The sequence below is a fragment of the Dendropsophus ebraccatus genome, chromosome 5, assembly GCF_027789765.1.
Source record: "Dendropsophus ebraccatus isolate aDenEbr1 chromosome 5, aDenEbr1.pat, whole genome shotgun sequence".
Classification (NCBI taxonomy): Eukaryota; Metazoa; Chordata; class Amphibia; order Anura; family Hylidae; genus Dendropsophus; species Dendropsophus ebraccatus.
Window position 1 is genome coordinate 24022099 of NC_091458.1, and position 24660 is coordinate 24046758.

At 43.8% G+C, this 24660-nt stretch overlaps 1 protein-coding gene across 1 annotated transcript in view; it reads right to left on the reverse strand.

Annotated features, from left to right (window-relative positions):
* Positions 1–24660, reverse strand: part of TMEM135 (transmembrane protein 135) — a 271742-nt gene that overhangs the window by 85388 nt on the left and 161694 nt on the right. The gene's annotated exons all lie outside the window — the stretch shown is intronic.

A 24660-nucleotide genomic window follows, 5' to 3' on the forward strand; every position in this document is an offset into this window, starting at 1 on the left:
AACGTAAGAGACTTAGCTTTCTCCTCTGTGTCCCATATGCAATAGGGGGCAAACAAAAGGTTAGATTTGTCAAATCTGCCGTTATCACTGTCATCACCAATCATCTATTGATAGTCTATTCTGTGGATAGGCTATCAATTTTTTTTATCCTGGACAACCCTTTAAGGGACATCATTCATTTTTCACCACATGCTACGAGGATCCACCAATAGGACTTATCTCCAACAAAAACATCTGTTATGAAGTCATACGTATGATACTTGATATTGGACTCTGTGAGCTCACTTTATACACCCAGTACACTGTATTGCTTAACATATATAGGCCACAGCGCCACTGATAACTTGGCAAATATAACCAATAATAGACAAAACAAAAAAGTCTCAGGTGTCATATGGACACGAGTGAGAGGATCCATGAACCTAAACCACCATCGGCAAGGAACGGCCAAGTTTACCCTTGCTGTTTCTAATGGAAAGTGTTTGTGCTCTGTTCTTAATTGAAACTCAACTTTCGGTCAATTAACCAAGAAAGAAAGAAGCGAGGAGAGAGCCGTCAATACTTAGCGCACCTGGTTGTACAAAAGGCAGAGTATGAAATTACAATCCCAGCATTCAATCAGGGTTTTGTGGTTTATTGTGTAATCTACAGAGATTAACGGGGGATCTGTAAGCACATAGCACCTGGGTCCGAAGTTCAAGGTAAAAAATTACCTATTAGGAAACAACAACACCCTACCATCACATAAGATCCTCGACAAGGTGGTCTACAAAATTCACTCAATTATTTGGATTATAAATAAAAAATTGGATTTAGTTTGTCCATCAAGATTAGAGATGAGCGAACTTCAAGTTTAAGTCTGGATTGGGCAATTTTTCCAAACCCAAACACTCTGCATTTTACTCCCTGCATCTGGAAAAGAAGGCTGCTGCCCTCAGGAGTCCAGGACACATGGATACAGCCATAGACTATATCCATGTTTTTCTGGCAACACTAGGGCGGCAACCAACTTTTCCAGACACGTGAAGTTAAATGCTTAGTGTTCAGGTTCCGAGACGTTGGCGAACAAGGAATTACACGAACCGAATATCGTCCGCCTATGGCTGATTATCGAGCATTATGTCTGAAAATCGTTTCGCGTAATAAAAGTCAATGATCAGATGATATGAACGATGTTGGCTGATCGTCGTCTTTCAACATGTCGAAAGACAAACGACCTTGATAGCAACACTCTGTTGTTGTCCCCCTGTGTAACAGGAGCGGCGGCAGCAGACGCTATCTCCTATGCCCCCGCACTTACCCGCTTGCTGTTGGCACATGTAATAGTGCCGGCAGCGAGCGGGGAACAAGGAGCAAACGAGCACTTTCCTGACAGGTTGGCACCCTCTTACTCCCAGTGATCGCCCTGTGTAACAGGGGCTTTAAAGATCGCTCATCTCTAATCTGGAGCTCAATGATTTAGTTATCTTTAGGACCTCAAGTTGAGGGTCAAGCAAGGCATATGTTCAGCTTCGAATATATGGTACCTATGGTATGGAAGTGTATGTCCTATCGTTTTGTGTATACAGTTCCTATGCAGGTTCAGGTGTCGCCATGTTTATAGAGGAGCACTGTGTTTAGTCTTATCATGGAGTCATCTATTACTCCCCTCCATTGCCCCCTCTCCTCATTAACCTACAGAGGGCAGAGGGAAATGAGCTATAAATGTCTGGAGAATCAAACTATGGAGTTTTGTGGCCTATAACCAAGGAGGGCATTTTGCCCTCTTTGAGGGGTTAGCCATCCAGTCAGTGTTCATGGCCATTCAGTTACCCCCATTCACTTGAACAGGTCGTCAATATCAGACCAGATGTACTTACATTCCTACATTATATTGTTTTTCTCCCCATGGATCTGATCACTTCCTGACCCATGACCCTGCTGTTGCCATGCACACACTGTCCCTCACTGCTTGCATGTGCAATGAAGACCAAATGCCAATACTAAAGCGACAAATCCCCAGACTGCTGTTAAATTGAGCATGTGTGACCATCTTAGTGGATGTCCAAAGACCGGTCATAACCAGGGGCAACAGGTTTTTGCAAAGCAGACACATGGAGTATTAGTACGTCTATCTCTCTCGCGCAGGACATCTTCAGAAACTCTTGTGCATTTGAAATACATTTCTTTTCACATAATGCATCAGATGACAGCTATTTCTCTTGATGGGACAACCCCTTTAAATCCCTTTGTGAGTTATTGAAATGTGTTTACTTTATAGTGTTGTTTAAAAAAAAAAAAAAAATTGACAAGTCATAAAGACAAGTCAGAATTTTTGATCGGTCGGGGTGTGAGTGTTCAGATACGTACTGATCAGGAGAATTATTTGGGAGAAGGGCGCCGTTCTGAGATTTCAAAAAAGTGTTGAGTCTGGACCTCTCCTCATTCTTCCGATCGGTACGGAACACTCAGACCCGGAACAAATAATACTTTTGACACGTCTCTATGACTTGTCAATTTTTTTTTTTTTTTAAACGACAGTGACACTTTAATGTTTTCATGACAATACAAACACCTTATATTATCGTAAGTCAAACTGAGGCAGTAATTTGGAAAATGTAAAAAGGGTTCGCAAACCTTCGAGCCCCCGTGTATAGAAACATTGGTCCATAGCTTTATGCTTTTGTATTGAACCAACAGGAGTGAATCCTACATGTATCACCACATCAAACGGTGTGCTTCTCCATGTCCTTGTAAGAGGCCATTTGTTCAGGATTTTAGCGGCTTCATTACATATCCCTGCGCAGTGCACACAGACCCGGGGAATTGTACTACGGAAGATTAAAGGATTCTACACAATTGCTCGACTACAGCACTTGTGGAGACATCACAACCTCTATTGCTTTGATAAAGCCATCTTCCTAGAGGGATGCAGTAACCCTCAATATAGCTGGTGGAGTTGAGTTCTACATGAAACTATAGAGTTCCACAATTTATTCTGATGATAGATTACATTTTATCTATTTTTGTAGGATGGCCTTTAATTTGCTTTTACAAGGAAAAGTATTCAAGAGCATACACAGTACACAGGGAAAACTGAAACCTAATGCAACTAAAGTGCTATGAAGAATGGCTAAAGAGAAGGTAACTGCATATTAAAGGGGAACTTTTTTTAGAAGGCAATTTTTTTTGTTTTCCTTCAAATCAACTGGTTTCAGAAAGTCATAGATTTGTAATTTATTCCTATTTTAAAAATCCCCCAGTCTTCCAGAACTTCCAGTTGTTCATCAGTGTTTGTGCCAAAACCAAAAGAGGATCCAACAGTAAAGAGAAGAACAAGTCCTCCATTTATATTTTCCATCCCATTTTAATCCACTTTTGGTTTTGGCACAAAAACTGCAGCAGCAGCTTTCCATGTGTGAAACCGGCATATATTGTATTATTTTAGGGGATTAAAGCAAATGTACCATCAGGTACATCACTTTAAGATTTTTACATCAATAGACTGCGGATGACGGTGCTGCAGCCCTTTTTTTTAAACCGTGGCCCGATTCCTGTGCATTGCACCGGTCCCGGTCAACTTACAGGCCACTCAGACGCTGATGCCGCTGGGAAGCTGCGGAGAACAGGTGAGAAGACCGGGAGTTGGGAGAGGTAAAGTATCAGGTGTTTGGGCAATGGTCAGCAGTCGGCCGCACATCGCTATTACACGTAGTGATGTGCGGTCGGTGCCTGACAATTTTAGGTCCAAATATAAACCAACGATCAGCTGCTGATCGTTTCATGGGCTGAGCGTTGTCTCTATTACACAAAGCAATAATCTGCTGGATCGGCTTGATTTGGCCGATTATCGTGCTGTGTAATAGGGTCCTTACTTTACCCCACACATACTTCACTGTTTACATATAAAATTAAAGGAGAAGTCCAGCAAAATTTTTTATTAAAGTATTGTATTTCCCCCCAAAAGTTATACAAATCACCAATATACACTTATTACGGGAAAAGCTTATAAATTGCTTTTTGCCCTGCACTTACTACTGCATCAAGGCTTCACTCATGGTGATGTCACTACCTGGATAACATGGTGATGTCACTTCCTGGATAACATGGTGATGTCACTTCCTGGATAACATGGTGATGTCACTTCCTGGATAACATGGTGATGTCCCTTCCTGGATAACATGGTGATGTCACTTCCTGGATAACATGGTGGTGTCACTTCCTGGATAACATGGTGATGTCACGACCCGACTCCCAGAGCTGTGCAGGCTGTGGCTGCTGGAGAGGATGATGACGGAGGACACTGAGGGACACAGAGCACTGGAGGGACACTGAGCATCCCCCTGCCATCATCCTCTCCAGCAGCCACAGCCAGCACAGCTCTGGGAGTCGGGTCGTGACATCACCATGTTATCCAGGAAGTGACATCACCATGTTATTCAGGAAGTGACATCACCGTGTTATCCAGGAAGTGAAGCCTTGATGCAGTAGTAAGTGCAGGGAAAAAAGCACTTTATAAGCATTTCCCATAAAAGGTGTAAATTGGGGATTTGTATAACTTTTGGGGGGAATACAATACTGTAATAAAAAGTTTCGCCGGACTTCTCCTTTAACTTAAAGAGGTAGAAGGGAGTATGAGCTGTTCTTCATCTCAGTCCAGTAATACAGTATATTCCAATGAGTCCTGATCCATTCAATGGTAGAAAGAAAACATACTGGGCTGAAGTTTTACCAATGAAGCAAAAATACCCCAGCTACAAAAGTAGCTCTGAGCAGCGGTCCAGGAGATGTGTCTCTGAAGCTCGGATTGCAGAGCAGTCACCGTGAAATATTTCAGCAACGTAATTAAAGTTAAACTCGGCATCTCTCATCCGCGGGCAGGAAACACTTAATAACTCCAGAGCTGCCGCATAATTATATTTCGGATCTGGTTCCTGTGAATTCTCCCAAAGCTTTCCTGTAAAATACTAAGGTTCCCTGCTCATGGTTTACAAGCCACGTAGGAGTAAAGTGTACAGCATGGTAAGACTGTCAGCGCTACAGGTAATGTCAAGAGCCATTCATTAAAAGTATGCACAGAATAGAATGGTGAGTGCAGCTCTGGGGTATAATACAGGATGTAACTCAGTACAGGATCAGTAATGTAATGTATGTACACAGTGACCCCACCAGCAGAATAGTGAGTGCAGCTCTGGAGTATAATACAGGATGTAACTCAGGATCAGTATAGGATCAGTAATGTAATGTATGTACACAGTGATCCCACCAGCAGAATAGTGAGTGCAGCTCTGGGGTATTATACAGGATGTAACTCAGGATCAGTACAGGATCAGTAATGTAATGTATGTACACAGTGATCCCACCAGCAGAATAGTGAGTGCAGCTCTGGGGTATTATACAGGATGTAACTCAGTACAGGATCAGTAATGTAATGTATGTACACAGTGACCCCACCAGCAGAATAGTGAGTGCAGCTCTGGAGTATAATACAGGATGTAACTCAGGATCAGTATAGGATCAGTAATGTAATGTATGTACACAGTGATCCCACCAGCAGAATAGTGAGTGCAGCTCTGGGGTATTATACAGGATGTAACTCAGGATCAGTACAGGATCAGTAATGTAATGTATGTACACAGTGATCCCACCAGCAGAATAGTGAGTGCAGCTCTGGAGTATAATACAGGATGTAACTCAGGATCAGTACAGGATAAGTAATGTAATGTATGTATGTATGTATGTATGTATGTATGTATGCGATACAAAAATTACTACTATATAAGCAATGAGAAATATACAAAATACTGAATAGTATAGAGAGCTGTATATGGTGCCCGTTTCTGTGGAGGGCGAGCTGGCCATTACATTGGATTTTCACTCTGGCTAATAAAGAGGGGTGATGTCTCTGAACCCCCTCCATTCTTTTCCCTTGGGAAGCAGATATAAAAAGCTTTTCCAATGCCCATAGGTTCCCATTATGTGCCGTCAGTCACAGCTATCTGATGTGAGACAGTCACAGGAGGGATAGTGCGGTATATAATGAGAAATTAGACCTCCTTGCTCTCAGGCTATTTTTTTTTCTCATCTCCATCAGACTAAACCTGAGCCTGGAGGAGACTGGAGTTTATATCTCCTAAACCGAGATGGCTGACAGGAGACAGAGGACAATTGGGGAGCTGAAAAAGAATCTGTCCTTGGTGTCGGAGCACAGGTTTCCATGCTATCCCGGCAGAGACCTAGCGGGAGACGCCAAGGAACCTGATACTATAATGAATCCGGTTACATAGTAATTTACATTATCCCCTGACGGGTGTCACCTGTCTCCACCTGATAACGAAGAACAAAACTAAAGTCTAATGTAAGACGTTGGGAAGGGAAGACATGGAAACAAATGGAGATAAAGTAACGACTAATGATCCATTTCAGGGTTCACTATGTGCCGTGTAAGCCAAAGCGTTCTCAGTATATAAGTTTCCTTGTTGCACATAGAAAGTGCTTGTCCATATTTTAACCCATTTGCCACCTACGAGGGTATGGGCAGCTGAGATACGGTGAGATGTTTAATGGGATCTTCTGACTGTTTGGGGCTGAAGAGCTCAGGAACATTCATGGCGGAGGAGAAGATGGAAAGCAGCCAAGCAACCATATTGTTAGTTAGGAGAGTCACCACTATGGCACAAGTGGATACATGGGGATTCAAGCAACTTTACAGCTTGAAGACTCAACAAAAAACAGGTTCTATTAAGGGTCGGTCATCAATGCTTTATCAAAGAAGGTGCTACCTCCAAGGTCCCCAGATGTGATCACAATGATTGAGACACTCAATCCAGGAGGCTGTGCTTAGTGGGGCAAATAATCCTATAGAAGTAAATAGAAAAATTAAATACAAGTGATACACCCCTTCATTGTGCTGATCGGCAAAGTCCCAGAGGTAAGACTCCACTGTTTATGGCCTATCCTAAGGATGGGGCAACAGTAGTAACGTCTCGGGGGACCTTTTAACGGCTGGTCATAAATAGCGTTAAGCTTTAAAGTGACTGTACCACCAGGCCCAGGCTGAAGCACTGGAGGCGGGCCGACCCCCCCCCAGAGGGAAGAAACTTCAGCCCCTCCATGACGTGTCTCCATTACAATCAGTGGAACCCTATCATAGAGGGGCTAGGGTTTACTCCCACTAAGGGTGGGTCGGCCCGCCTCCAGTGCTTCAGCCTAAGCCTGGTGGTACAGTCACTTTAAAGAGGACCTGCGGTTTGCAGAGAGAAAATTATATAATTTTATAGCCTCAAGAGCTCTGATTGCAAGATATAAAGATTTTGCTATCTGCTTGGTTCCCTGGATGGTTAGGAGTTAGAATATAAGGCTCAGGGCACAGAAATCAGGCTGAGGGGGTGATTTAGGCCCATCGGGTGCGAAAGGCTGAGGGGGTTAAAATCAGGCTTAGGGGGGTGAATATAAAGCCAAGGGTGTGTGAATCAGGTTAGGGGTGTGAATATGAGGCTTGCAGGGTCAGTATCAGCCTCAAGGGGTGTAAATATGAGGCTTAGGGGCATGATTTAGGTTTAGGGGGTGTGAATATGAGGCTACCGGGGTAAGAATCAGGCTGGGAGGGCAATATGAGGCTGCAAGGGTAAGAATCAGGCTGTGGGGGCAATATGAGGATGCGGGGCAATATGAGGCTGTGGAGGTAAGAATCAGGCTAAGGGGGTCAATAGGAGACTAATTCAGCATTAATCAAACTCAGAGGCTGATGTGGACTGAATTAGGAACACATCCCCCTGAGCCTAGCAGTCACACCACCCTTATGGGGGAAAAAAAAGTCCCCACTCATCTGACCAATAATAATAATTTTAAAAAAATATGGAAATCAGAGCATTACAAAAACCTAAACTTTTTAACTACAGGCCCTCTTTAAATAGGCATTGGCTATCAAAATCTTGGATTACCAAAAGCTGACCACGATAATTTAAAGGGGTACTCCAGGCAAGGGACATTTTATAAAATATGCTCGGGGATGGGTTGTTGTAAAAGAATACCTTCCTGGCTCCAGCGCTGCTATCCTGCCACTCCTTCCAGCTGTTCAGCCGCTTTCAGGTCCTGAGGCTGTGAAGTGGCAAGTCCACCCAGGCAATCAGCGGCTACAGAAGCATTCCACCTCAGTCACTGATTGGCTGGACGAACCATGGCCAATTAGCTGGAAGGAACGGAAGGATAATGTCAATAAAGTATGCTTTATTATTTTAAAACAACACATCCCCAGGCCTATGTTAAAAAAAAGTTCCTTGCTCGGAGTACCCCTTTAAGCTCTCTACATTTGTTGACGCTCTTTCTGATGCCTTTTTTTATGATGTTTGTTTTCACTTGCCTGGACAAAGCAAAAGGTGAAAAAAAGACACAAAAAGTTAAGGTGGAAAGAAAGACTGTGGGAAAAAAAGAAAAACTTTCAGCGCTATGAGCAACGACCTTTGTGTCAAAGAGATTACATGTAGAACAATGAAAAACGAAGGAAGTATCGGGTGTTGTGGAGGAAAGAACAGATAGCTGCAGGAAATTATGTGTTACATGGTCTGAAATGTGTATCAGGGCTAAAGGGAAAGGTGATAATGAGGAGATCTCATGGAGAAGGAAACGTGGAATATTGTAGATGTGTTCAGAGAAGGCAGACCTAGAACCAACATGGAGCAGGCTCCCACCCAGCAGTAGGACATTATGTCCAATCCCGTGCTATGTTTTACTTTTGAAAAGCTCTACTAGTCCATACGGCAGGCTGAACCCACCACCACCGGTGGGTTCGGCAAACAGTGTTAGATGTTTGAAGTCCTCCTAATTCCCCACGATAGATGATGTTGGTGGAGAGAAGGGTTGGGCATACTGGATTTTGTCCCCATAGAGAAACTCTTCCTTTTGAACATGTGTATGAATATCCTGGACAATCCCTTTAAAAGAAAAGCACTGCCCAGTTATGAAGATAAATATACTTGACTACCTCTAAGAATGTCCACCTAATGTTTCCAACGCTGGTGGTCACACATGCTCAATAGTACTGCCTTGATCAGATGGTGGAGTGATTCCGGCTTATGTTTAATTCAGTCAATAAGAATCAGTGCACTGGATGTACAACTTGAAACATTAGGTGGACATTATGTTTGTGACAAACTGTTCGGGTTCGGCAATGTTCTCCTAAGCCAAACACTTGGCATTAGCCTCGATGGCTGGAAAAGTTGGATGCTGGCTAAGAGCTGCCAGGAAAATATGGATACAGCCTATGGCATCCAATTTCTCAAGCCGGGAGTCAAATGCCAAGCATTTAGGTATGTAAAACGTTCAGCAAGCTCACTCAATGCTCAGTCAAACACCAGGGAGCATAATAATAGGTAAGTATTTCCAATATCTAAATTACAGGATAGTTTTTCAATTAGTCATTGGAAATCTCCATTAAAGAACAATAAACTTCACATTGGAATCAAGATTTGTCCTGTATGTGTAACCTATCCAAATATGAGACCTTTATGGAATGCAATAAACAGTACGTTCAACCTGGCGAAAACCACAAATTCCAGTGAAGACTTTAAAATTGCCCAAAAGTTTATACTAAAACCAACAATTTTAACTGACAATATTTTCAAAGGGTGCGAGGAAACAATAGAACCTGTAGAGTATCATGTGAACACCGGGAGGAGATGCAACTTCTGGTACATGAAAATGGCTTTAAATCCACAACGTTTGGCTGCTAACTACAAAGCCAACATGTAACCCACCAAGGTATGGAAACTAGAGATGAGAGCATGCACGGGTCTGATTGTTCGGCATTTGTACACCGGTGGCTAAAGAAGTTGGATACAGCCTATGGTAAGTTTAAAACAGCCTATGGTTGTGTCCATGTGTTCTAGGACTTCTTAGGACTGTATCCAACTTCTTCACCCACCAGTATTCAAATGCCGAACGATCGGACGAGTTGCGCTCATCTCTAATGGAGGCTATATCAAGTGGAATTCAAAGGTGCCAACTAGAAGGAAGTCCCCAGCAATATGCATAGGTTATCATAGCAGAAAGTGTATGGTGGGAAGAAAAAGGAGACTAAAAAGCATTACTGGCAAACACGTTACTTGATCTCTCCTCCAAGACAAACTTTCTCTATCAATACGTGAACATCTCACATCTGGATGAAATGATATCATCTCACATCTTGTGCTTGGGCCATTATGTTGCTCATCTGAACTCCCAAGACACTAAATCCCAGATTCCAGCACACTTGTACAAAGTTTATTAAGGATATCTGGCCATAAATGGGGAGGAGAACGGATCAATATTACAGCGAGCGCAGGTGGACCGGGCCATATCGATGACATGCAATCATCACGTTGACTTTGGGAAACAGCACTTTGGATAGGAAGCCAATGTTAAAATTTGGTTTTAATGAGGAGCTCAGAAACTTATATTCTTGTTTTAGTGTATGTCCTGGGAGCGGGGCCAGGGAATTCGAGACGGGAGTGGTGGTGAATACTTCCAAGACAATATTTGGAAAATATTTTAGCACAGATAAACTCAAATGGGGAAAAAAGAAACCGTGTCGTAATTCCAATAGAAACAAACAAGACTGCACAATGAAAGCAGAGAGAGATTGTCTTCTCTCGCAGGCAAGGCTGGACGCGGGTCACGCAGGTGCTTTCATTTCCTCCAATATAAAGTGGGACATGAGTACAAAAACACAGAACTAAAGTAGACAAGATGCTGTTATAAAACGTCCAGCTTAGTGAGGGATGGACTTGGACGACGGACTCAATCTATGGAACAGTTTTGGATTTTTTTTCTTACTTGGGATGTTCCAAAAAAAAAAAAAAAAATCTTATGGGGTCAACATTTTTTTTTAAATGTATTCTCTAATGTAGGACAGGGTGGGAGCTGGCTCATTTACCAAGACAATCACGGAGTAGCAGATGTTTTTGTACATATCCTATGCCGCAGGTGCCAAACTGTGCCCCCCCCCCCCCCCAACCATTGTAAACTACAATTCTCATTATGCCTTGACATGTAAAGCACTGTTTTTTGTTGGCCAGGCATGATGGGAAATATAGTTTTACAACAGCTTGAGGGTTGAGAGTTTGAAACCTCCCCGTCTTTGTCATGAAGAAAAAGCAACAACCAGATATCAAGTGTCACCATGGGTCCTGCTTCTCTAACACCTGTGGTTCAGTTATGATTGCCATGGGAAGCGTCACCATACATGTAGCATACATTTGAAAATATGGCCGACCATGTAATGCATGGACAGGCCCTGTTAGCCAGAGTACAGCTTAAAGCTTTTATAGTGAATCTCCCTATAGGTAGCACCCCATCTATGATGTCCATGTGACCTACAAGAGAAGTATCATACACGTGGCCGTATTATAGCTGCGTTATATGAAGCTATCGGATATACATGAATTAAACTATGAAATATGGCATATTCTACAAGATGATTTATTTGAATTATTTACATTAAAAAGTAGTGCTTGTGGGGAAGAAACATCCCATAATACAGCACTGTATGGGGGCACCGGTATGGGGCACATATAATGCCTACAGCACTGTTGCTCTGTACTTCCATGCAGAATCTAGCACCACTGGGTGCTTGTAGCGTCGCTTACCGGGGATGGGGCCGTGCTATTGCAGTCGGCAAGAGCTGCCCTGAAACAATTGTTTTTGAAGTACCCCTTTAACAGAGTTGTCTATTGAGGACATGAATGAACTGAGTGTACATGCACATGGGTAGGATGACAGGAATAGCTGTTTAAACAATTTGGCTAATAGACACTGAAAGTGTATGGCCACCTTAAAGGGGAACTATGAGCAGGTTAGAGGAATAACACCTGCTGCTATGTCCTTATGGCACACTGGGCGCTGAGGATGAAGGTATATCTCCTAACTTCAACCTCTGTGCCGTACCCTTGCAGTTGTTAACATAACTGAGTCTACAGTGAGGATAGGTTCACACTATGGAACCTGAGCAAAGAATTTCCGATGGATTCTGTACCTTCCGTATTCCATATTGCCCATTCACGGCCGAACGCCGTTCCTCCGGCTCCATAGACTCCATTCTATGGGTGTCCTGATTCCGCAATCAGCCTTAAGAATTGACATGTCAATTCTTTCAACAAAATGCGGATTCCGCCCGTGCATAGAATGGTGTCTGTGGCACGGGCGGAGAGACTCGCGTCCGTGAACGGGTACGAGCTACGGAATCTGTCGAAAATTCTCCGCTCGGGTTCCGTAGTGTGAACCTTTCCTAAGGCTGTTGAGAGCATGCCCTGCCTCCAGACAGGTTGATTGCCCCCCGGCCGGCCCGCCCCTTGTAAGGATAGCCCCCAGTCCTCCTAATGGCCTTACATTAACAACTGCAAATGAACAATGCCGAAGATGAAGGTAAAAGAGATATACCTTCATCCTCAGTGTCCCATGTGCTATAGGGACATATATAGAGTAATCTAACCTGCTGAGGTTCCCCTTTAACCCTGATGCATTATCTCAATAGGTCCAAGTAGATTCAGTGAGTTATACATTTAGGCAGAATGTACACACAATCATCGCTCATTACTAATTGTTTAGGTTGTTTTTGTAGTTTCTTGTGTCCCATTATAAAGCTGCAATGAGTCCCAGTAACCTTCACGCTCATTGCAGTGACATTATAGGTATGAGAAGAAGTATGAAAGTTCACTTTTTTTTCAGAGCAGAACTGAAACAAAAAGAGGGAAACTAGAGATGTGGTGGCAATCCGTGAGAGCAGAACTTTTGAACCCTCAGTAATAAAGCCATCTTTGTCACCGCAACAAGCAGATGGATGGAGAGGAGCATCAGATGTCCCGGACTCCTCTCTATAGCCTGCTGACGCTTACAGCAATGTGCTGGGCTGTCTGTGGGATTATCAGTATGGTGTGTAGCTGGGAGCACAGTGTATTATATACGGGGTTATATGCGTGTCAGCAAACTATACACCAAAATATCTTCCATGGCTTCGATACTACAACCCTATTTCTGAATCATTACCACCAGCTGCATTTATAGCTAATAAACTATTGAACCCCCCCATTCGTAGAACTAAACATTCCCCCCAACTGTTTGGTCCACAGTCCTAGAATTCTGCACGAGTGTTAAGTGGAGAGGCCGAACCTTCTGGGTACACAGAGGGATGTGGGACCATAAGGTGGTGGAGCTACGTATTCATAAACAACAAGGCTGCAGTGGGATATCAGTGAGTCACTGGCATGGTTGGTATTCATTTACAAAAATGTTCCTAATGGTGGCCAACCCCTTTAAAGAGGAACTATCAGCAGGTTAGTCGGATCTAACCTGCTGATAGCCCCCTATTGTGCAGGAGAAGCCGCGGATATAGGTATGTCTCTTACCTTCATTCCGATGCAGTTAGTCGTTTGCTCAACGGTCGGGTAAGATCATTAGAAGCATTACCCCGTCCTCTTATTGTGGTTTTGGCCTGCCCTCGCCATTGATTATCATTAGAAAGAGTCGGGCTGGCTGGGGGCGGACGGGTGCTATGGGGCGGGCAGTGCTCCAAATGATCTCAATGGACCATAGAACAAACGACTAACTGCATCGGAACGGTGCGGAGGATGAAGGTAAGAGACATGCCTTCCTACTTTGTGTCTCCAGCACAATAGGGACATATCAGCAGGTTAGATTCATCCCTTGCTTGTGGTCACTAAAGTAGTCCCAAAGAGGATACCACTGGTATGGTACTTTAATTGCCATACAAAATAAATATGACTGATGTGTCGGTATACCCTGCACCTTGATAGGCTCACGTTTCCCATAAATCTTTCAATGTCCATACTATGAATGTAGTGTCCACATCTCCTCATGTTATATCAGCCTCTCACAAATGTCATCGAAACGGACACTGGCCAAAAATAACATCATTTAATTTGTGGGGACGATTTCCCACACTAATATGGGAACAGACATCGGAATATTTACACACAGTAAGACACAGTATATTTTAGTGTAATGAGAAAAAATATTAGAATTTGCGCTGAATCCAGAGATGATTACTTAAAAAAAATATCAATACAAATTTAGGCTATGTTCACACTGCGTATGAATCTGTCCGTAGATCGTACGCCGCCGTACATGTGCGGCTGAAACTACGGGCGTGGGAAAAATAGACATGCGGCCGAATGGGTACAAACTGCGAACATACACCCGCAGTACAGTTATGCTTCCCTAGCTTGTTTCGAAGCGATCTGAGGCAGGTCATTTACTTGGAAATCTTCGCCCAGCCCCGTAAACCACACAGAACCTTTTGGATCGAAAAATCAAGTTCAATTTGGCTGGAATAAGTACTCCGTACGGGACCGCATGGAAATCCACGGCCGTGAGTTTCAACATTTCCGTCCTCAAACAATGGTCTTGTTCATTTTTCACGGCGCCGTATACGATCCGGCCGTAAGCTCATACATAGTGTGCATTGTGCGGGAGTATATCGTATACTTTCAAGCGAACGCATCAACCTCAAAACTAGGTGCGTATATTCGCGGTTTGCACTACGGACGGATTCATACGCAGTGTGAACATAGCCTTAATTTCAATTTAAAGGGGTCTCAGAGAATACATTAAAGATCCCTTTTATATATAACCTGAGACACCTTTAAATTAAAATTAAATTTGTATTTCTATTTATTTTTAAAGTAATCATCTTCAGATTTTCATTTTATCAAATTAACTGATTTGTAAATTGCATTTATTAAAAAAAACTTGAGCCAATAGAGGATCCACGTATGGAAGCCAAAGTAGTTACCAAGAGTGTCTCTTTCTCCGGAGTAGGGATGGTCCGAACCTGCCGAGGTTCGGGTTCGTATGAACCCGAACGCTCGGCAGCAGATTCCGGCTGTCTACCCGTTCCGTGGAGCGGGCGGATCCAGCGGGAGGAACGCCTGGAAAACTGGGATACAGCCATAGCCATAGGCTGTATCCCAGTTTTTCAGGCGGTCCTCTCGCTGGGTCCGCCCGCTCCGTGGACAGCGGAAATCATTACCAAAGGTTCGGGTTCGTACGAACCCGAACCGAACTCTGTTCGGACCATCCCTACTCCGGAGGACATCACGTTCATGGATAACCCAGAAATCCGAGTGATTTCAATAGGAATAGTGTAATACTTAATTCTACCTGTGGTGGTGCTGCTATTTAGGAGCCCTTGCAGAATATCTTTATAAAAAGTGACTATCCACAGAAGAGAACTCACACATGGTTCAATAGTTAGAAATGTTGTCTTGCAGTTCCGGGGTCAAGGGTTCGAATCCTACCAAGGGCTAAACCACAGGTGTCAAAGCTAAAGCTTTGGCTGTCCATTGGAGGTTTGACACTATTGGGCTAAATCATCACATAGCTGTGTGTTCTCAACATGAGTGTAACAGACAGTGAGCATGGACTTGCTGTGCTGCTCTACCAGTTTAGCGGAGTCTAGAATGCCCTCTGGGTCTTCCCCCTTAATCTCGCTCCAGAATTGGGAAGCTGGACTTCTGTGGCTAGAGGACACCAGGTTGCTTCAAAGGTGTGGTCCCGCAGAGAGCAGCGGCTGGAGCCCAAAAACAAGACTGAGTCGGTGCAAGGCACCAGGGAGCTGGCTGCGTATACGTGGCCAGCAAGATGGGTCATCAGCATGGGTCATGAGTCATTGTAGTAGTAGGGATGAAACAGGTATCGTAGTCACACAGGCGAAGGGTCAGGACAGGCAGCTTTAGAGGCAGGTCAGAAAATCCAAGTCGGCAACAGGAGAGGTACACGATACAGGCAGGGGGTCGGGCAGGAAGCATACACTGAAGAACAGGGGTGTGTTAGGCAGTAGTGGATTATAATAGGGGCGTTTCGGGCGGCAGGCCGGGGCCCTGAGCTCCTGGGGGGCCCATGACCACCCAAAAAGACTTATACTTTCAGTGGTGTACTGTCTCCTGGCTACACTTCCGCCATGATTTGCAAAAATCACAGTTTTTTAAATGGCAATTTTGCACAAATCAGGACATCATGACATTATCTATCCTGTACTATGAACGCCAGGCTAGTGCTGCCATAGTTACAGTGGGGTTGGGGGGCCCAGGCTTGGTGAACAGCCCGGGGCCTATGGTAAAGTTAATCCGCCCCTGGTGTTAGGATACACAGCAGGATCAAAGAAAAGCATCTTAGCTTAAAATGCTAAAATGCAACAATGCTCAGGCAGAACAGAGCAGGTGGGGCTAGATTAAATAGGTGCAGGTGTCTTTCTCTATAAATCTAGAGCAGTTGGCCGCTTGTGCACCCCAGTGGCCAGAGGTGTCATTGCAGCAGAAAGAGAAAGAAGACGCCATAAGACATAAGAAACCCTGGGAGGAGCACAGAGCACAGCAGAGGAGTGGACAGGACTGGTCGGCGCTGGTGAGTATCAGCCAGCAGTGTTACAATGGGTTACAGTTTCAACCACTGAGTGGACCTTTCCTTTCTTTAGGTATCACCTGAGCCGTGGGGACCAGGCCCCCTCCAGACCCTTTAAAATAACAAAAAAAATTGCTCCCAGGAAAAAAAAAACCTTTAAACAGGGCAAATCTAGGCCAACAAGATACGTGCTAAACAGAGCCTCCGACATGACACAGATGGAAAGCGAGAACGCTGTCACATTGCCCAACACAAAACACTCCTTGTTACCGATCCCACTTCAAGCTGAATAAATATTTTCTAACTTAATTACGCCTCAATTAAAGCGCGGGCCGGAGGACGTGTAGTGATCCAGGGACGCTACAAATTGGGTGCAGGACCGTGATAAATGAGCGTGGACATTAATATTAATTCGGAAGGCGTCTGCAGAAATCTCGCCTTGGCCGGGTCCCGGGGAGTCGTGTTATTTTGCCGGCACGGCTGGTGTTTTCTGCCTCTTATTTCAAGGTCTGAACTTTGAAAGGTTGTTATACTGATTACAGCGACTAATAAGCATTGCTGGAATAGTTTAACAACTCCCTCATATAAAGCAACACTTCAGGAGATGGAATTCGGTGACTGCGATATTTGACACGTAACACTGAACAGCAGGCATTAATCTCGTTTTCCTGTGAAAGTTTAAGGGGTCGACTTTCCTTTACACTCAGGGAAATTTCCCCAATTTCTTTCAGCTTTTACTGTAGGAGAAAGAAAACTCTCCCCGGACTATGAGGGAGATTTATCAAACATGGTGTAAAGTGAAACTGGCCCAGTTGCCCCTAGCAACCAATCAGATTCCACCTTTCATTTTCCAAAGAGTCTGTGAGGTATGAAAGGCCAAATCTGATTGGTTGCTAGGGGCAACTGAGCCAGTTTCCCTTTACACCATGTTTGATAAATCTCCCCTTAAAAGTTTATGGCAGGGATGGGAAACCTATGGCCCTCCAGCTGTTGCAAAACTACAATTCCCTTAATGCCTGGACAGCCAAAGACTGTCCAGGCATGATGGGAATTGTAGTTTTACAGCAGCTGCAGGGCTGAAGGTTCCTCATTCCTGGTCTACAGCTTCAACTCTGGGGGCCTAGAAGCCTCATATTGATTATTAGGAATCTCTGAATTTTCGGGAAATTTTTGAATCCAAGAGTTGAAATCAGTGGTTGTAATAAATGTACAAAGTGACCCCACCAGCAGAATAGTGAGTGCAGCTCTGGAGTATAATACAGGATGTAACTCAGGATCAGTACAGGATAAGTAATGTAATGTATGTACACAGTGACCCCACCAGCAGAATAGTGAGTGCAGCTCTGGAGTATAATACAGGATGTAACTCAGGATCAGTAATGTAATGTATGTACACAGTGACCCCACCAGCAGAATAGTGAGTGCAGCTCTGGAGTATAATACAGGATGTAACTCAGGATCAGTAATGTAATGTATGTACACAGTGACCCCACCAGCAGAATAGTGATCGCAGCTCTGGAGTATAATACAGGACGTAACTCTGGATAAGTAATGTAATGTATATAGTCAGTGACCCCTCCAGCAGAATAGTGAGTGTCCATTCATATTTTAAAGGGGAACTCCAGTGATATTCGACAGGTGTCAGAGATTTGTAATTGACTTCTATTAAAAATTCTCAATACTTACAGTACTTATCAGCTGCTGTATGTCCTGTCGGAAGCGGTGCATTCCAGAGCAGTAGCAAATCCCCATAGAAAACCTATCCTGCTCTCCAGACTGAAAAGAATACACCACTTCCTGTAGGACATACAGCAGCTGATAAGTACTGGAAGGTTTAAGATTTTTTTTTAAAGAAGTACATTAGAAATCCTTGGCACCAGTTGATTGGAAAGATTATTATTATTTTTTGCTGGAGTACCCCTTTAAGTGTCTCTTCTTACGGCAAGGCTCCATTCTCAACACTAACACTTCCATTGCGCTGTGAATGGCTGCCCATGATCCCTCATGAATTCCTCATTCTTAGCCCTGGATGTCTGACCAGGACGGGGTTTTAGTAGCACTGGGACTATGAGCGTCCAGTTGGATTCGGCTTTTCTCTGCCGTCACCTTCAAATGTGGGAAAGCAATCTCTCCCTGTAGTTGCTATGTAATTGTGTAAATACACAAAGGTCTGAGAAAGGTGCCGTGAAGTCAGGAGGCAAGATCGCGGCATCTGCCAAAGGAGCCGTCCAATTATTACATGTAATGAGGAAAATATTTTTGCCTTTCATAGTGTTGCAGAGAGACAACAATGATAATATGACTTCACTGACTGCAGTACCCAATACGAGTATCCTAGCAGCCAAGACAAATACAACGGACCGGATCGGATATAAGGAACAGAGCTCCAGAATAAACTGGACCTGACCACAGTCATTACATCTTTCCTCACTGCTCTGCATGATGTCAGGGATTGGGAAACCCTCCTGATCATGGCCGATCGCATCACACGGAGGACAAAATGGCACCATCAGGTCAGGTTCTCAGTCTATAAGGTTAAACAAGACTGATCACTCTCACTGACATCAACAGGAAATCTTTAAGGGGTACCCCAGTGGGGAAAAAAAAAGTTTTGAAGTCATCTGGGGTCATAAAGTTATACAGATTTGTAATTTACTTTTATTTAAAAAATCTACTTCTTCCAATACTTATCAGCTGCTGTATGTCCTGCAGGAAGGGGTGTATTCGTTCCAGTCTGCCACAGTGCTCTCTCTGCTGCCACCTCTGTCCATGTCAGGAACTGTCCAGAGCAGGAGAGGTTTTCATGGACAGAGGTGGCAGCAGAGAGCACTGTGTCTGACTGGAAAGAGTACAACACTTCCTGCAGGACATACAGCAGCTGGAAGACATGGGTTTTTTAGTAGAAGTAAATTACAAATCTATATAACTGTCTGACACCAGTTGATTTGATTTTTTATTTTTATTTTTTTTTGCCAGGGTACCCCTTTAAGCCAGTAAACCTAACGTATTCATTAGTATATTGAAAACGTTAATTCCAATTTCAGCCATTGGTCAAATCCAGTCTTGGTCCTTTGTCCTGAGAAGAAATACGGACTTTGGGGGAGAGTTATCAAACATGGTGTAAAGTGAAACTGGCTCAGTTGCCCCTAGCAACCAATCAGATTCCACCTTTCATTTTCCAAAGAGTCTGTGAGGAATGAAAGGCGGAATCTGATTGGTGTCTAGGGGCAACTGGGCCAGTTTCACTTTACACTATGTTTGATAAATCTCCCCCTTTCAGCTTACTGAGGGATCTATTTACATGCTGCCCATGTAAGTCTATGAAGAAAGGCTGAAACAAGGGGTAGGCTGGGTAAGAGCATGCCTAGGCTTTAGACGCTTACCCAAACAGGGGTGGTTTGGGGTATGCAATCGCTAGCATTGGGAATCCTGAGCACTTCGGTTGCCGCTTGCATAAAAGTAGATGGGTGGTGTTATTTGCCTCATCTCTTCTACTCCTGGGAAGGGGGTGTACATGGGGAGTAGCTACATTAAGGCCAAACATAGTGCTCCTTCTTATGTCCATAAATGACATAAATGACAGGTACACGTACACCACCATTTTGCTGAAGTCTTGCAACCCCTTAATTCTGATTTCCTTACTTGTAGACCTTTATTGCTAAAGTGTTGATCCCACGGACCTTTCGCTAAACTCTCTGACTACTTTCATACATGTCTAGCCCTTGAGGCCTTCTTTTATTAAAGGAGTTGTCCAGCAAAAATCTTCTTCGTTCAAATCAACTGGTGTCAGAAAGTTATATAGATTTGTAATTTACTTCTATTTAAAAATCTCAAGTTTTCCCAAACTTATCAGCTGCTGTATGTCCTGTAGGAAATGGTGTTTTATTTTCAGTCTGACACAGTGCTCTCTGCTGACATCTCTGGCCGAGACAGGAACTTTGTTTTGGTTTTCTATGAGTCCCTATAGGAAACCTCTCCTGCTCTGGACAGTTCCTGTCTCGTCTAGAGATGTCAGCAGAGAGCGCTGTGTCAGACTGAAAATAAAACACCATTTCCTACAGGACATACTGCAGCTGATAAGTTTGGGAAAACTTGAGATTTTTAAATAGAAGTAAATTACAAATCTATATAACTTTCTGACACCAGTTGATTTGAAAGAAAAATATTTTCGCTGGACAATCCCTTTAAAGTCTTTTATTCTGCATTTAGCCCCTAGAGGATCATTTTACTAAACTGGTGGGCCCCTTTACCCCAAATAACAGATAAAATGGCAGTCCACAAACAGAGATCACTTTAAGGGCTTGTACACGTCTAGGATTGCAGCTCAGTTCCATTAAAGTGAATAGGGGACTGAGTTGCTGTACCACACATGACAAGTGTGGCGCTCTTTTTGTCACAAAGTAGTCCAGGATTTTAAAAGCTGAACAATCCCCTTAATCCCTCTTATTCTTGTAAACACAATTTTATGCTCATAGTGTGAATAATTACCTCACAATTCCCGTATTCACAATTCATCTTGTTCCCAGCATTGTAATATTACACCTATTTAATGCAGGACACAGTGTTATTTTACATTAGATCACCTCTCGGTGGACTCTTTCAGTATGCCTCGGCGTGCGTTGTCACCTGTATTTCTTCAGGGGGTTGTGGCACTACAACTTCCAGCATTCCTACATGGTGTTGCAGGTGGGAAAGATAATATCTATAATTTTTTTTTTCTTGGGAAGAGAATAACCCAATGAAAGGCCGCAGAGCAGGCCGCAGAATATATGTTACATAAACTCAGACGAAGGGAAAACAGACATCTGCACGCAAGTACCTGTGACCTGTAAACCCGCGCTGATTATTAATAATAAAAGGCTATCCTGAAGGGATTACGGCTCTGCTTTCCTACAGCTCAGTATCCTTTCACTAGAGAACTTTCCCCTCCAAAAAAAACATTGCGGTCTCAGGCCTCCGAGCCTTCCGGCCCTTCTGGTTATTCTCACAGAAAATCCATCTACGCTCCACGTCCCTGGGCCAAATGTAACGCGGAGAAGGCTGGAAACAAAGTGTGTGAAGGGCAGAAACACAATAATAGAGAAGGAGACGTGACCTGTAAATAGTCACATGCTGTACTCGGGCCCGGGGGTCGGCTGTAATATTATGTGACCGTCTGCCCTTGGGTTATGTCTATAGAATCGTCTGTCTGTTTGGCCTATTATAGTTATATAATGTACGTCAATGGGTGTTAGCTGTGTATGGGTTTGCTGCCTCGGATTGTGAGCAACAGTGTTCTCATTCACTGACAGAACATGAGTATGTTTACTATGATGAGGAAAAGAAACATGAAATAGCTGAGGTTATACAACTATGATTATGACATGGTTATACAACCATGACTACATTGTCCCCAATCTCTCTTCTCTTGTATTCTTATGTCTCTTATTTCCTCATAGATTGTAAGCTCTTGTGATCAGGGCCCTCACTCCTCATGTCTCCTATTTCCTCATAGATTGTAAGCTCTTGTGAGCAGGGCCCTCACTCCTCATGTCTCCTATTTCCTCATAGATTGTAAGTGGTTGTGAGCAGGGACCTCACTTATGTCTCGTATTCCCTCATAGATTGTAAGCTCTTGTGAGCAGGGCCCTCACTCCTCTTGTGTCCCTCTAGTTTCCCATAGATTGTAAGTGGTTGTGAGCAGGGACCTCACTTATGTCTCGTATTCCCTCATAGATTGTAAGCTCTTGTGATCAGGGTCCTCACTTCTTTTGCGTCTCCTATTCCCTCATAGATTGTAAGTTCTTGCGAGCAGGGACCTCACTCCTCTTATGTCTCATATTCCCTCATAGATTGTAAGCTCTTGTTATCAGGGTCCTCACTTCTTTTGCGTCTCCTATTCCCTCATAGATTGTAAGCGCTTGTGAGCAGGGCCCTAAGTCCTCTTGTGTCCCTCTAGTTTCCCATAGATTGTAAGCTCTTGTGAGCAGGGACCTCACTCCTCTTATGTCTCTTATTCCCTCATAGGCCATGTTCCCACTACCTAAGTTCCGTAGTAATCATGTCCGTTGTAACAACGGCAGGGATTCCTACAGAACTTACGTAGTGCCTTCTTAGGAATTCCGTCCGGATAGTATACACATAATATACGCTCCGGCCGAGATCCCTCGCACCACCGCAAGAAACTGACATGTCAGTTTTCTGTGGCTGCTTTTCAATAAATAGCAGCCGCAGAAAACCCTGTCAGAGCCGCACCCTCCATTGTGTGCAGCAGGGAATTCGGATGCGGGAGCGCATGGATTCAACGGCAGTAAAGATCATGATCTTTTCTGACACCGACCGTTCTGTGACCCGGCCAGGTCATGGAATGGCCGGTGTCATACAATGTGTGAACATAGCCATAGATTGTAAGCTTTTGTGAGCAGGGTCCTCACACCTCTTGTGTCCCCTATTTCCTCTGTATTGTAAAGAGTTGTGATATATATATATATATTTATATATTATTAGGAAGCCATTGAATAACATATAAGTGTTAAAGATAATGTGACTAGAGAAATCCTTCCTCTTATACCATCTTTCCTGAATGGCGCGGTGAGCTGATGGGTGAATCCGGTGTTGGTAGAATTCTTGTGGGGTCACATGCTGTTATTAGACGCTGTATCATTTCAATAATTAGGTCTCCCATAGAAAGCGGATCTGGAGCTGCATTGTACATGTATCACTAAACACTGTCTCTTTCATGTGAATCCTGCAGTTACCATCAAACAATCCCGTCTTCGTGATGCTTCGCATAATCCTCCCATTGTGGTTAGAGAGGAAACTATATGAGAGGCTTTGCCAACCTGGCTGATATAATTGATTCTTGGCACCATCCGTATGTGCTCCGATGTCAGGGCCTCAGTGTAATCCGTGTGTAAACAGCGAGATACGATCATATCACCAGTGATGGGGTGGGGTACTTATGGACTCTCATTAATATTCTGTAGGTTGTGTAGGATCAAAGGCGGAATAAACAGTATCAACAATGAAGCACTATAGAGGCGGCCATTAGACTGGCTTAGGTGGCAGCAAGTAACCTGCTGTGCATGGCCGCCTTATTGTTAGTGGTAATGACGGAGCAGGTGGAGGAGAAAAACACATTGTGAATGATCACCATCACCAAGCCAACCAATTAATCAAAAACAAAGCAAATAAGCAAAAATGTAGCTGTCATGGGGGTAAAAAAAAGAGAGAAATTCTAAAGATCAATATCCAAGAATGACATTCTAAAAAGTTTGTCTTGGTAAGAAAAGGACTACACAATTCCAGGAAGAAGACAGTCTTAAAAGAATGCAGGGGTAAATAGAGGTTGTAATAAAAAGAAAAAAAGAAAAAGCATACTCACCCACCCAGTTCCCTGCAGTTGCCATTGTGATGTCATCAGCTTGACATTCATCTTTCTACTTTCCCAATGGTGTCATCTCTGCAGAAACTGCCTGCTAAGCCAATCACTGACTGCAGCAGTGTCTAGCCTCTGTATGTGATTGGCTGGGCTAGCCATCCTCTCAGGAGTAAGAGGAAGAGCGATGAGCAGTGGAACAAATGACATCACTTGGGGGGACCAAGGTAGTTGAGTATGACTCAAGGCCCTATTACATAATAGATAATTGCTTTGTGTAGTAAAAGGCAACGATCAGCCAACATGCACGATGTCGGCTGATCGTGGTCTTTCAATGTGTTTCAACATGTTGAAAGAGAAATGACCAGGATTGCAACGATCTGCTGCCGTCACTCTGTGTAATAGCAGCGGTGGCAGCAGACCGCCGCTATCTCCGATGGGCTCCCTGGGGCAGACCCCCACCCTCGCACTTACCCGCTCGCTGTCGGCACGTGTAATAGGGGTCAGGCAGTGATTTTCCATCATACATGACCCCTATCTCAACGACATCATCTGTCGGTGGTCAGTCGGGAAAGCCCCATACACCTTAAACCAATGGCCAACACCACAAGACGCAGGAACAGCCGACAGAAGTATAAGGTTGGGAACTACCCATTTAAAGGCATTTTCCAAAACTTTTACACTGATGGCCTATCCTTGTGCTGATTGGCAGTGCTCCAGAAGTCAGACCCTGATCGATTATACATTGATTGCCTAGCCTGATGGTAGGAAGAATAATTTACCAACCACAGGAAGACCTTTCCCATTCATATCAAAGTTAAGATATTCAACCGAATTACACATTTCAAATGAGCTTCCATGCAAATCATGAAAAGTATGCACTGTAACAGAATATAAAGGACTGCAACATTCATCATCACTATGAACAGGCT